Genomic DNA, 12626 nt, shown 5'->3' on the forward strand with positions numbered 1-12626 from the left:
AATTCTTCTCATTGCAGTGAAAGCCATTGAACACTCCAGTAGCAAAGCTGGGGAGGTTCTCCTCTTGTCTTCCTGCTATCTCCTGATTTTGATTTCTTGTATCTTCATGCATTTTCCTTATGTGGAGACCCTGGGGAGTGGCTTTCATTTTTGAAGCTGGTATAATGAAGAGAAAAGTGAAATGCAGAGACAGAACACAGCCTCCAGCTTTGTCTACCTTGAAAGGGTGGATTGAATTCCATTCTGAGTCCACAAATTTGAGAAAATTTAAAATTTTATCATATTTTCTCCAGCAACTTAACATTTAATATCATACTCCAGTAGTTAAGAAACAGAAACATATAACAAATCTTAGGGACCCAGTTAAAATAGCAGGCATTTTTGATGATAAAAGGTTGCAACAACCTATTTCCCATCCAGCTTTAGAGCATCTTGGTAAGGATTCTTTTATAATTTAAATCAAATAAATTAAATTGCCCACTGCAATAAGAGGAGTGTTATTTGCAACTTAAATGCAATTTGTAAATTTTAGATTAGTTTTATTGAGATGTACTCCTAGGGACTAGCAATACCACATCCATGGATTCTCACATTTTTTCAGTGTACTGTGAAAACATCTGCTAGTACTCATCAAACTCCTCTGTGGTTTGTTGTCCCCATTTTACAAGCTGAAGGAATTAGACAGGCAGGTTAAAGGACTTGCCCAAGACCACACAGGGAATCAGATGACAGAGTAGGTACTAGAATCATAATTTCCTGGCTCAACTTCCAATTACATTGTGCCAAGGAAAAGGCCTTTCTTTCTAATGTAACGCCTAGGTTATTTGACTTTGTTCTTTCTCTCTCTCTCCTTTACTCTTGCTCTACCTCACCTAAAATGTAATTGAAAAAAGTTCTCTCCTTTAGTGTGCAGCTTTGTATTTAATCTGTGGTGCCAAACAGATGAAATGAATGTTGTCACCACTCCAGAAAATGCAGGGAGAGTTTATTTAGCTGATGTGGTGGCATAGGTGGGTTATAAAACCTCACAGACTTCTCTGCCAGGGAGGTGACCCCTTGAGTCCTGATTAAACACACTTGTGTTAATCAGGCTGTTCTGCAGAGCTTCTCAGGCAGGATGGGTGCAAAGCTGACAAAACAGTACCCTGAAGCCACAGTATCCCACTATGGATATTATCCAAAATGCCCCCATCTACTCCTCATTTTTCTTTTCCTGTAGCTCTCCAGCCAAACATGCTTCCCTCTCTTGGTGACAAATGTTGTGGTGCAGTAGGAAAAAGGTTCCTTTGCCCTTTTAAATTAAGTCTCCCGAGAAGGTAACCTTCTTTTTGTATTTTAAAAGTGGGGTTATTTCATTTGCTACAAAGGTTGAAGAGATTTGGTATTATGAACACATCCTCAAGATTATTTTTTTAAAGTCACTAACCAGTGCCCTTTTACAGATGTCTTTCTGTACGTTTTTGGAGAAATAGTTATTATCATTCCTGCAGATCAGGTATCACCTTGTTCTCATCTGATTTCGTCCAATGCCTTGTTAGCTGGAGCATCCAATAATAACTGGAGATTAATGAATTAGAAGTGATGTTTTCCATCCAAATTAGGAGCAGTCTTGCAATAGCTGAGTGGTGTGTGTTGCATGGCTCCTCATCTGCCTCTGCAGTTGTTCTTGCAGGGAAATGGTTTTCTTATATTGCAGAACCCCCTAGTGCTACCTTATCTCATGATCTCTGACCACAAGGCTGGACTACATCCTTAAAAACATCCTCAAATATAGGATCAGAGTTCTAAAAACTTTTAAGCTTCCCAGTAAATAATTGCTTAAAAGTAGTTAACTGATTCTTTAAAGTGTCTCAGATACAGCATAGTGGTCTGCTGCCCGAGGGCAAGGGCTGCTCCTTGGGGGATGTCTGAGGAAGCACCAGCACCCACTAATGCCTGTTAACTAATGGCACTGCCCACCATGGTACCTCTGAGCACTGGATGGGGACACTACAAACTGTGTAAGAGACAAATGGCTTCCTGCTTGTCACCATGTTAAGCTGCAAAGTTCTCACACTGCTCTTGTAAAAGTGACAAGAATGGGACACAAGGAATTACATGGCAGAGATTTTCTGTTGCCACATCCAGACCAGCAGAGAAAGTGTTCATTAGTGACATACCTTAAGAAAAAATGTGTTCAGCACAACAGAATGGATTAGCTCAGCAATACATGTTCAGCAGGGAAGTTCAGGTTTATATCTAAGTAAACAAATGGTTACTTATCTCCTCTGGTACCAGGTGGTATGATGTGTGTCCTGCTTTACTGTTGCTCTATCATAATCCTCAATACTTATATTATATGAACATGGATCAAGTTGTTTTGGTTTCTAATCATGCTTTTTAAGAGGAGTCACTGGGCAAGTGGTCTGTTTATAGAATATTTTCTGGTTTTATATTTGCCAGAGGTATACACAGGCAGCAGCAGGGGTATAGTTTGTCCTGATGCCAACTTTTCACAGAAGAAAAGCTTCATAAATCACTTCCCTGAACTGTCAGTGCTGTTAGCAACTCCCTCTGGTGTTGTACAGCTGAGGGGGTTGAGCACAGCACTCCTCTGCAGCCAGGGGAGCCATGCTTTCATTTATTTTTCTTTCCTAATTACCTATAGTAAGAGAAAATTGGCCCAAGCTGAGAAACCTTTATAAAACACACTGGACAATCAAAATACCATGACAGGCTTCTTCAGTGCCTAAAAACTCATCATGCCCAGTAGCCTGCATCTCTGCTAGAGTCAGCTTGGAATCACTTCTTCCTGAGCACTGTGGTAATGACCATTCTTTGCTGAGTTTAAAAAGAAAAAAGTGTTTCTGAAAAAGAAATGGTGTGGATGTCTGGACCTGAAGACAGATAGCTAATGCAGACGTATGGACAATGCACACAAAAGCTTCCCCATGTCAGATGAGAAGAACATGGGCCATAAATTCCCTGTCCTTAACTTATAGCCACACAGATGGTTTTGCTTACAGCAGGACGTTGTGTGAAAATTAGCTGCAGCTTGTGGCTAATGGAGGAACGTTTGTAGAAAGGAGTTCAGGAGGTGAAGGCTATTTTTAAGACTCCTGTATGAAAAACTAAATCTCTGTCTATAGCAAGGTGGCAGAGTTGACTGAAAGTGCAGGTTGTAGGCACAGAGGGGTAGGAAAATAGTTAGCTTTGCACAGCTGCCTCATATAAATGAGGCTGCTTGTAGATGTGCAACTTAGTTTATACTTAGTGATTTTATCTGCTTCAACCCATTGCCAGTTGTCACTTGGCATGAAGAATTTCTCTGCTGAATATCAGAGAAGGAAATTAAATTAGGTGAAAGTGCCTGTCTTATCTTGCATGCTGCTGTTCTTTCCCATGCTGATGTGCAAAGATAAGATGGTGCAGACTGGCCTTTCATTCTGGCTCTGGTGCAGGAACCAGGCGAGGTTTCCCTCTCCAAGCACAGATGCCCAGCAGCATTTGCACCCAGCTGCCACACATCACTGCTTGCCCCCTGTCCCCAGATCCATGTGGCTTGATTTAGGTGCAAAAATGTGCATGCATGCTGCAGGTAGTGTTTCAGGGAGCTGGAGCCACCAGGATTCTCTACCAGGCATCAGCTCCCAAAAGGGGTACATGAGTGTTGACCTCTGAGGCTGATGGGGAAAAATTGCCCCTGCTGCCTTAGTTGCATTTCCCTTTTCCCCAGATACCTCCACCATGGCTGGGTTTGACTGCCTCTTTCAGGAAGGTGACAGGAGTGGTCTTGCCAGGACAGGAGATGGGGTGTGGAGGCACCGAGGGCTGGGCCAGCCTCCAGTGAGCTGCCAGGCACGTGGGGCAGCTCCTTGCCTTCCTGTTGGCATCCAATGCTCAGCATACATCTCCAGCTCTTGGAGGGAAACTTTCTGAAACTCCAAAGATACTGGGAAGAGAGGAAAGTGGCTTCATCCTCACAACATCGCCAGCCTCCAGCAATCACCCTAGCAATCAGAAATTGAAAAGGAGAGCCAATGCATCCTTCTTCAGACATCTAAGCTTTATTCTACCTTTTGTTCTTATTTCTACTTTTCCCTTAATATACAGGCAGAGCCATCTTCCATGTAATATTTACTACATGGAGAATTATACAGACTCATTTTCTGCTTTTTGAAACTCCCTAGATAGCCAGTTCAACTCCTCTGTACTTGAACATTTGCTTTCAATAAGAAAAAATGTTGATTAACTCAGTGGCCTGGCCAAATCTAGTAAGTTTTTTCTGGCAATACCTCTAATGAGTCCCATTTATTAATTTTTTTCCCCTACCTTACTTGTGTAACAAATTTCCAGATATTAACATCAAGAAAGGCAATATTTGGCCTGTTGTATGAGAAAAGTAAAAAACAAACCAGCACACTTCCTTTTGTAGTTCTGGATTTCATGCTCACTTAATACATATAAAAGGACCCTTTTATAATGTATAAATCTGGAGCTAAGTGTTAGAGCATGCTGGTTTATACATATGATTATGTACAAGCATGTATGTGCTTGTATATACAAATGCAGATTGTAAGATGCCCACTGTAATCAAGAGGCCACTGATCCCTGCTGCCTTTTTATTTTTGGCAGGTCTTTAGTGTGTTTTTTTAACACCCACCTCTCTCTCTGTCTCTCAGGGGAATGCTCTTTAATGTAATTATGCTAAACTGACATTCTCCTTGTGATATTTAACAAAAAAGAGTCATCATTTTTTAAGCATTCATACATTATGAGTCTGTATTTTTTGGCTCTAAAATAGAATGACATTTGATTATGTTTTTGAAATATTATGGCTGGATAAATTAATTACACCAGAAAATCCAGAAGAAACAAACAATAAAAATAATGATAAACATTAGCTGCCACCTCAGTCCAAGCTCACATATTACATGTTAAAACTTTATTATTTCAAGTGGATGCATAATTACAGGAAGGTGGAGGCCATAACTAATGTCAGTGCTAAGGGAAACCACTGGGTGATGAGCATTTTCCTGGGAGTGTATGGTTCCCAGGGAAGGCTGAGGGGGTCCCTCCTTGCCCCGCAGGGAGGAGGTCTCTGGGTTTAGCACCTCTGTGGGGCTGACACAGGACACTGGGCACGTTGCCCCAGAGGAGGAAGGTATGGTGCCACACTATCATGACACAAGAAGGGTGGCACCTCCCTTGCTCCCTCTGCTGGGACCACCCTCCTTGCTAAGGAGGCGGCCAGGTTTCCCCCAAAGCTCTGTCCTTAACTTCCCAGGTAGAGCCAGCAGTAAGGTCAATTAGTTCCACTTCTGGTTCTGCTTTTGGGATGTTTGCCTCTGTCCATGGAAAGTGGACTCACACCATCAATTTATTTCTCATTCTGTGGGCCACCAGCTGGTAATGATATGATTCTTGTTTATTTTGACCTTGGCTGGATGTGAAAGAGAGACTCAGATGTAAATGGTTCCATCTCCCATTCCCAGACCCCTGAGCCATTATTTTCTTCTGCCCTACCAAGCAACATGCTGGTTTCAATAAAACATATTGCTATTGCTTTGAATATTTATACCCTTGAACCATTCAAAAAAAATCTATTCATATTAGTCAAGTCAGGCAAAAATAGCTCAAAGACAGCACCCACTGCCAACATTTTCTTTGGTTAGTGCTACTGAAATGTCCCATTTCATTCTATGGCTGAATTGCAAGATAGTTATTCCTTATTAATCATGAGCACACTGCCACTAAGGCTGCCAAGTAACAGTATAGCCAATATAACTCCTACCCACTTTATAAAGGCAAATATTAAAGTAATCACTTACTTTGTGGCTAAAAAATGGAAGAATGCAGGAGCATACCAGATGAACCTCAGACATCACACCCTTTGGCACTTGCCCCAGAATTTGCTGTAAATGCTGTCAGCTGTCAAATCCACCTGGTTACTGTGGATCCTGTTGTCCAGGCCATCCAATGAAGACAGTGGCTGTGTGTGCCAAAGCTGGAAGGCTTCTGTAAAGAAATTGCCTGTGACTGGGGAGATGCAAGGACACACCCCCTGGTCTCATGCACACAAACTTATCTAAGGCTTCACCTAAAGCCTTATCAGAGCCACTAGCTTTTGTGGACCAATCTGTGGCAGTGTCATAGGTTATTATAACTTTTTAAACTCATATTTCTCCTAATTTTTCCCCTCTGTGGGAAATGGACATTTCTAAAGCTCAGCCCAGTTGCAGCTAACAGCAAATGTTGCATTGGAATTTCCTATGGGACAGAAAGTCTCACGTTCAAAAGGCTATAGGCAATATACAGCACTACACAGTGCTTACAAAGGAACAGTTGAGCTTACCTGGGGAGCTGATTTACAAGGTACAGTAGCAGGGCTCTGGGACTCTGACAGGCAGTAGTTCATCATTATGATGCTGCTTTTCAATGACAAAGTAATCTGGAGCATTGCCTCTGCTCCCTGTCCCCAATCCACTGGAAAAGGATGGAGAAGCTGTAGTGATTTACTTGGGTTATTGTGTCATTGTGAATGTAATAGAGATCAGTGTGGGTACTTTGTGTGCCCTTCTGAGAAGTGCACAGCACAACCTTTCTAGCAGGATGAATAACAGCTCGTCTAGCAGAGAGTGGTGCAGCAGCATATTCTGCTGTCTGCTTAGCCTTGGAAAAATGCATTTGCCTAGGTAAAGGGACTGAGGCTGGGGTTTCAGGGCATGCAGATATCTTACCGCTGCCCAGATGAGTCTTTAATTCATCAGTTTGCATTTTTCACACATTCAAAGTACCTGATAATTTCTTCTTAGCTTTGAGAGTTTTCTGCATATGAATTAAAGAAAACATTGCTTTCCTTATTTATCTCATTGTAAACTTTTAAAAGGTGACCCTCAGTGAATTGTTGTGACTACTTTGGCACATACTTGTTTGAGCTTGGGCAAAATCTACTCAAACACATTAACAGCGTACGCACAGGCACAAATCACTATGAATCCTCGCTCAGGGGAAAGTTTATGGGGTCCCAGCTGTTCAGGGCTTGACGCTAGGACGCAAGGTCTTGTTCTGGTGGAGCCACCTGCCATTTTCCAAACCCAAAGGGCTGCATTTACTCATCAAGGCAATAAAACAAACTCTTTGTTCTTGCTGGCGTGAGGGGTTTTGAGAACCGCGGTCCCGAGGACATGATGGGTTGCAACACACAGAGGGCGACAGCGTCCCCAGCTGCCCCGTGCTGAGCACAGGGAGCTCCTGCCAGCTCGCTCCACAGGAGCCAGGCACTGGAAGGAGTCCCTGGGAGGAGAGGGATGGGGAGCTGCAGCAGTCACCCAGCAGTGCAAAGCTGCAGTCCTGTTGGTGCAAATACATGAATATTTGTGGTTTAACTGCAAAGGTTTAGGTGGAAAACGATTCAAGTAGTTTGTTTTTAAAATGTGGGGATCTGCTGGCAGAGGTGGAAGAGCCAGGTCTAGCCATGCTGCTGGCATGGCAGGCTCTAGGGACAGCATCCACATCCACCTCAGCACAAGAGCACACTGCCTGGACCACTGCTGCATTTATTGGACAGATTTTCCTCCATTTATTGGACATTTATTCCTCCAACTGCCCTGGGACAAGAGCATGACCAGCTGGACGTGCTCACTTCCACCCTTCTGCTTTTCTTGTCCATTGGCCCTGAGTGGCCCCTTAATTATTCTCTGGTAGCATGAACTGCCACAGAAATTTATGAGTGACTGAGAAATTCTGTGTACTTGGAGAAAACTGATGTCTGAATGTAGATTTCAGCTCAGTAGGCAACCCTGCCCACACAAGTGTCTCCTTGATAGACTGATGCACTGGGCTGATTTGCTTGGACAGCCTTCTATGTTATACAGCTGGCAAAGTGGGGTCCACAATTGGTGCTTTAAACACATTTAATAACATTTAAAAGCAGGAGTTATATGAAATATCCAGGTTGCTGGTACTAAATGAATACTTACACTAAACTTTAATAATATTCTGTGGGACAATAACCTCACAGCTGCCTTTCCAAAGTGTTGATTAAAAAAAAAGGACAAGAAGGAATGGCCATAAATTGGCTACAACACTCATTAAACCTATCTTAGAGCAGCTTCTCCCTGCCGTAGGCCAGGGCAGGTTGCCAGCAGGGAGGCAGCACAAGGGCTAGCTTCTTCCTGTCTGTATCCCACTCATGGAGCCAGCTGAAATCCAGAAACTGGATTCCCACTCACCTAGAAGCCCTCAAACAGGGGGAGCACCGAGGCAGCCAAGCACTGGATCCTTGTGCTCCCTGCATATGCTGCCAAAGGAGCCTCGGAGGGAAAATAAGTGACATGGAAAAGTGTCCAGCTGTAAATTATGCTGTACATGGGATACAGAAATCTGGGAAGCTGTTGCAGGCAGTTCCTCTGGGGCAGGGCCTGTCCCCAGGAAAACTGGCTCACAAAGTCCCATTATGCCCTAAATGATGGACCAGGGATGTGGCTGCTCTTTGTTTGAGACAAGTCACCTCTCCAGAAGTATTCACTTCAGCTGGTTTTAAAAGATCCTGGAGCACAAAGATAAGGCTTTTTAAAATATAGATTATATATAAATATTTTTTGTCTTGTTATCCCTTACCTATGTAAGGGATACTAGACAAAAAGTTATTTTTCAGTGCATATTTGAAAGTAAACCTCCAGTTTGTATAGCTTGCAAGCATGCTCATCATGCTCATTATGTTAAAGGTTTGGGGTACTTTTTTGTGTACAGTGACTTTTTTTAATACAGGTTATTAAAAAGAACAGAGATTAGTGACTTAAACTGACTATAAAAAATTTGCAATTAAATTAATGAGAAAAAAATCATAACCCAACTTCCTCAGGCCAAAGAAAATTATGATGTTCATACAGTATGTATTGCATTGTTATTGCTGTATCTATAATGGAAAGTTCCTCTTCATCAAATCCACTAAAGCCAGGCACATTTTCTTCATGAGTTTTTCCTTCTGTTTGGGCTAGAGAGAGATGAGGAGAGCTCCATTCAGCAGACAGCAATAACATTTCCACAGAGGCAGCAGTTTTTGTTGGGAAAAAATCAGCTAATTTTTAAGAAAACACATCCTTGCAAATATATGTGTAGGTCATCATAGCTAAAGTAACCTTAGAGTTGCTTAGCCCTTAGGGAGCTTTGCTGATAAGTGTTACACATACTGATAAAGCATCTGAGTAGAAAATTCTGTGAGATGACTTCAAACACCCATGTAGATTTTCCTCTCCATTTCAGAGTAGCAGGCATAAAGTCTTAGCTCATCAGTCTTTATCACATCCTACAGTTCTTGTCCAGACAGAGAGGCAGTGGGGAGAGGGGAAATTTAGGGAAGTGAAGAATGAGAAGAGAGCCACCCAGAGCTGAGTAGATTTTCAAGTGGGTGTCACTTCAGGATCTTTCCTTCTGTTATTTTTTGTCAGCCTCTTTCTTCAGGGACAGAAGTATCCTATATGAATTCTGATGGAGAAACAGGCTTTTTGAGCCCCCACAAGGATTCAGTTTGGATGACAGGGTGATGTTGAAATAACTGGAGGATTCTGCAAAGATTTTCCTGGTGTGAAATATCACAAAAATTGATCTTACTTTGAGAATTCCGCTGTTATCATTTTCCTGTGTGGCTGATGAGAAATGCTTGTGAAACTACATGCTGCTCAGGAGAAATTCTCTTTCTCAATTCCTTCATCAAAGCAAATGAAACAAAGTCTTTGCACTGGGTATTCTTTTCTGGTTTTGCTCAGGTATCTCTGGTGGACAGAACCTAGCCTGAGAGCAAAACTGGTCTTGGAGCTCCCTGAAGGACTGAGCATCCTAAAGCTAATCTGTAGCTCACAGTTAGGCATGGCAAAACCATTCTGAGATGGGCAGTCAAAATCATTCTGAGATGGGCACTAGGCTCTTTGCCCCTAGTGTCAATTTTCAATAATATTTCAAAAGCCCTTGGGTGCACCTCTCCCTCTCAGGGAAAACAATACACAGGTGTGACAGAATGGATCTTGCAGACAAGTCTTTCATTGCTCATTGGCATCTCAGCTGTGGTGAGGGCAGTGGTAGTGAAAGATGCCAGCTGTTCAGGGGTTCAGTAGTAGTTCTTCAGTGGATGGTGAGTTGTACCATGCTGTATCACAAGAGTATTCTGACAAGAAACTTACTTCCACAAAGCTAAGACTTCTAATTGAATATTTAAGGCACTACATAATTGTTTTCAGGATGATATGAAAAAGTAGAATATACATCTGGTAATGTTATTCTCGCACAGTAAAACTCAGCAAAATGTGCAGTTAATGTACAAAGCCCCAAAAAGATGCATTCAGATAAAGGACTTATCTAAAAGTCACAGAAGTCAGATGTGCAGTGCCTGGGGCTATGCTGGGAAATTGTATTTACATTTACTGAAATGTGCTGTCCTTGTTTTTCCCTTGTGGTTGCAATGATTCAGAAACAAGTGTGAAGCAGCAGGCAATTAGGTTTTGCCACTCAAAAAGCTAAAATTTATCTGTAAGTAATCATGGATAGAAGGCTGAAAAGGATGGATGGAAGAGAAACACTTATAAAGACATACATTTCTGCACATAAGAGTGACAGAGTCTGGGGCTGGTGGGAACAGTTTGTGTCAGAGAACATGCTTTTTGAATCCCTGCACCTACCTCACTTCTGTCTGTGCAATGGGACCATACATGTCTGAGCTATACAGGGCAATCAGGGGGATGTAGAGGCTTGTGCAGGTCTCAGACTTTTTCAGCATTGCCACACGTGGAAGAGGAGGCTTAAATCTGGACAGTTTTGGCAGTGCTCTGAAGCTGGGGAGGCAGCAGAGCTGTAGGTAAAGAGGTGAGGTTTGCTCCTGCACCATCAGAGCTGGGGCAGACACAGGGCTGCCAGCACAAGGTTCTCTGGCAACAGAACCCATCAGGTGTCCCTCACTGTGACCCGAGACAGAAGGTAAAGAATTAGAGGTTGCATCCTTTTTTCTGGTCTATCTAGAGACCCACTAGCCTACCTGGAGCCTGACTGGTGTTTTGAGTCATAAGAAGAGAAGGCAATGTCACAGCCGATGATTAGTAACAAGAGCTGAACTCCTTTGATACACAATGGTTAAAGAATAGCAGTAAAAGTACAGACAAGTAGCTGACTTCTAACATCTAAATGCTACAAACTAAAACTAAGGATATATTTTAAGGAACACCTTGCACTTAATTTCTTTGTAAGTAATACAACACTGTAACATTTCTGAAAGGCCTCGTATAGGACTGAATTTTATTTTAGCTGTAATATATAAAGCAAGATTTAATGGCTGGCTTACAAGAACTAATAAGCAACTAAAGCTATCTTAAAGTGTCAGTGTGAGTCTGGATGAAAAGAAATGCCTTGTCTCTAGCCATCTGTTACACACTGGAGTTAAGCAGACATACAAGTGCTTTTTCCTGGAAGCCATCTGCACAAATATTGATTGAGTAATTTCATAAAATTCCGATTTAGTAATTTACCAGCTGACAAGGTGATAGTGCACAGTGTAGGTTTGAGTTTCCTGGCATTTCTACTGCAGCTAAAACAACATTGATGTGCATTTCTTTTGCCACTAGCATTATTGCAAAAGGAGACATTGGAATCAAATCCAACATAACCTATTGAGAGAGTCTGTAAAATATTTTCCTATTAACATCAGAATAAAAAATAATGTGGTATTCCAGAAAATTGAATGGCACTTACATTCCATAATCTTCATCAGATCAGCTTGCATGGGGTTTTGTTTTTCCTTTGCCTGGTTTGAGGCTGTTTATATTAATTCCATCCAGTTTTATTTTAATTAGTTTAAAATTTTAGGGATTCAAGATCATCGTGGTATTTAAATAACTGAGTTTCAGCATCTGTCAGCAGTGGCTTTTTCAACCCTCAACTATTTAAGAGCTGCAATCTTTTTTCATTTTCCCTGCCTCCAGACACTGACTTTGCTGCTGTGACTCATGCCCTCAGCACCCCTGGCAGGCAGGCAGCTGTCTGCAGCAAACCACTGCTGCTGCTGGGTTTTCAGGCAGGCTGGAGCAGCAGGTCTGGGCTGGGGAAGCAGGCACGGAGATGCACCCCCCGTGCAGCCTGTCCTTCCACCACCTCTCCCTGTCCTGAGTCAGCAGTGCTTTTGTCCTGCCTCTTGCCATAGAAATGGATTTTTCCAGGGATAAACTATCCCACTGTGGTTCCACTGTATTTTCCAGTTTCATCCCTTAAAGAAGCACCACCTTTCTGAGATTATTAGAGGTAATTTTGGTTCCATCCTCTCACCGTTGATTCTTTTCTGATTCCCACAAGATTAGATCAATTAGAAAATCAATCTAAGCTAACAGCATAGAACCATAGAATCACAGAAAAATTTAGGAAATACCTTTAAGATCATCAAATCCAACTGTACACCTATTCGCCTATTGCTGCCAAATCCATCACTAAACCATGTCCACTATGTACAAAATATGGAAAAAGAATAAGACTTCTTTAATTTTTTTTTTGTGTGTGTGTGTGTGAAATGAGTCGGTGAGCAACCAGGTAGCAGAAGAAGGATAACACACAAGAAGACTTCTTTTAATATTTACAGTGGGATAGAGGCAGAGTTTGGGTGCCCAGTC

The sequence above is a fragment of the Molothrus aeneus genome, chromosome 4, assembly GCF_037042795.1.
Source record: "Molothrus aeneus isolate 106 chromosome 4, BPBGC_Maene_1.0, whole genome shotgun sequence".
NCBI lineage: Eukaryota > Metazoa > Chordata > Aves > Passeriformes > Icteridae > Molothrus > Molothrus aeneus.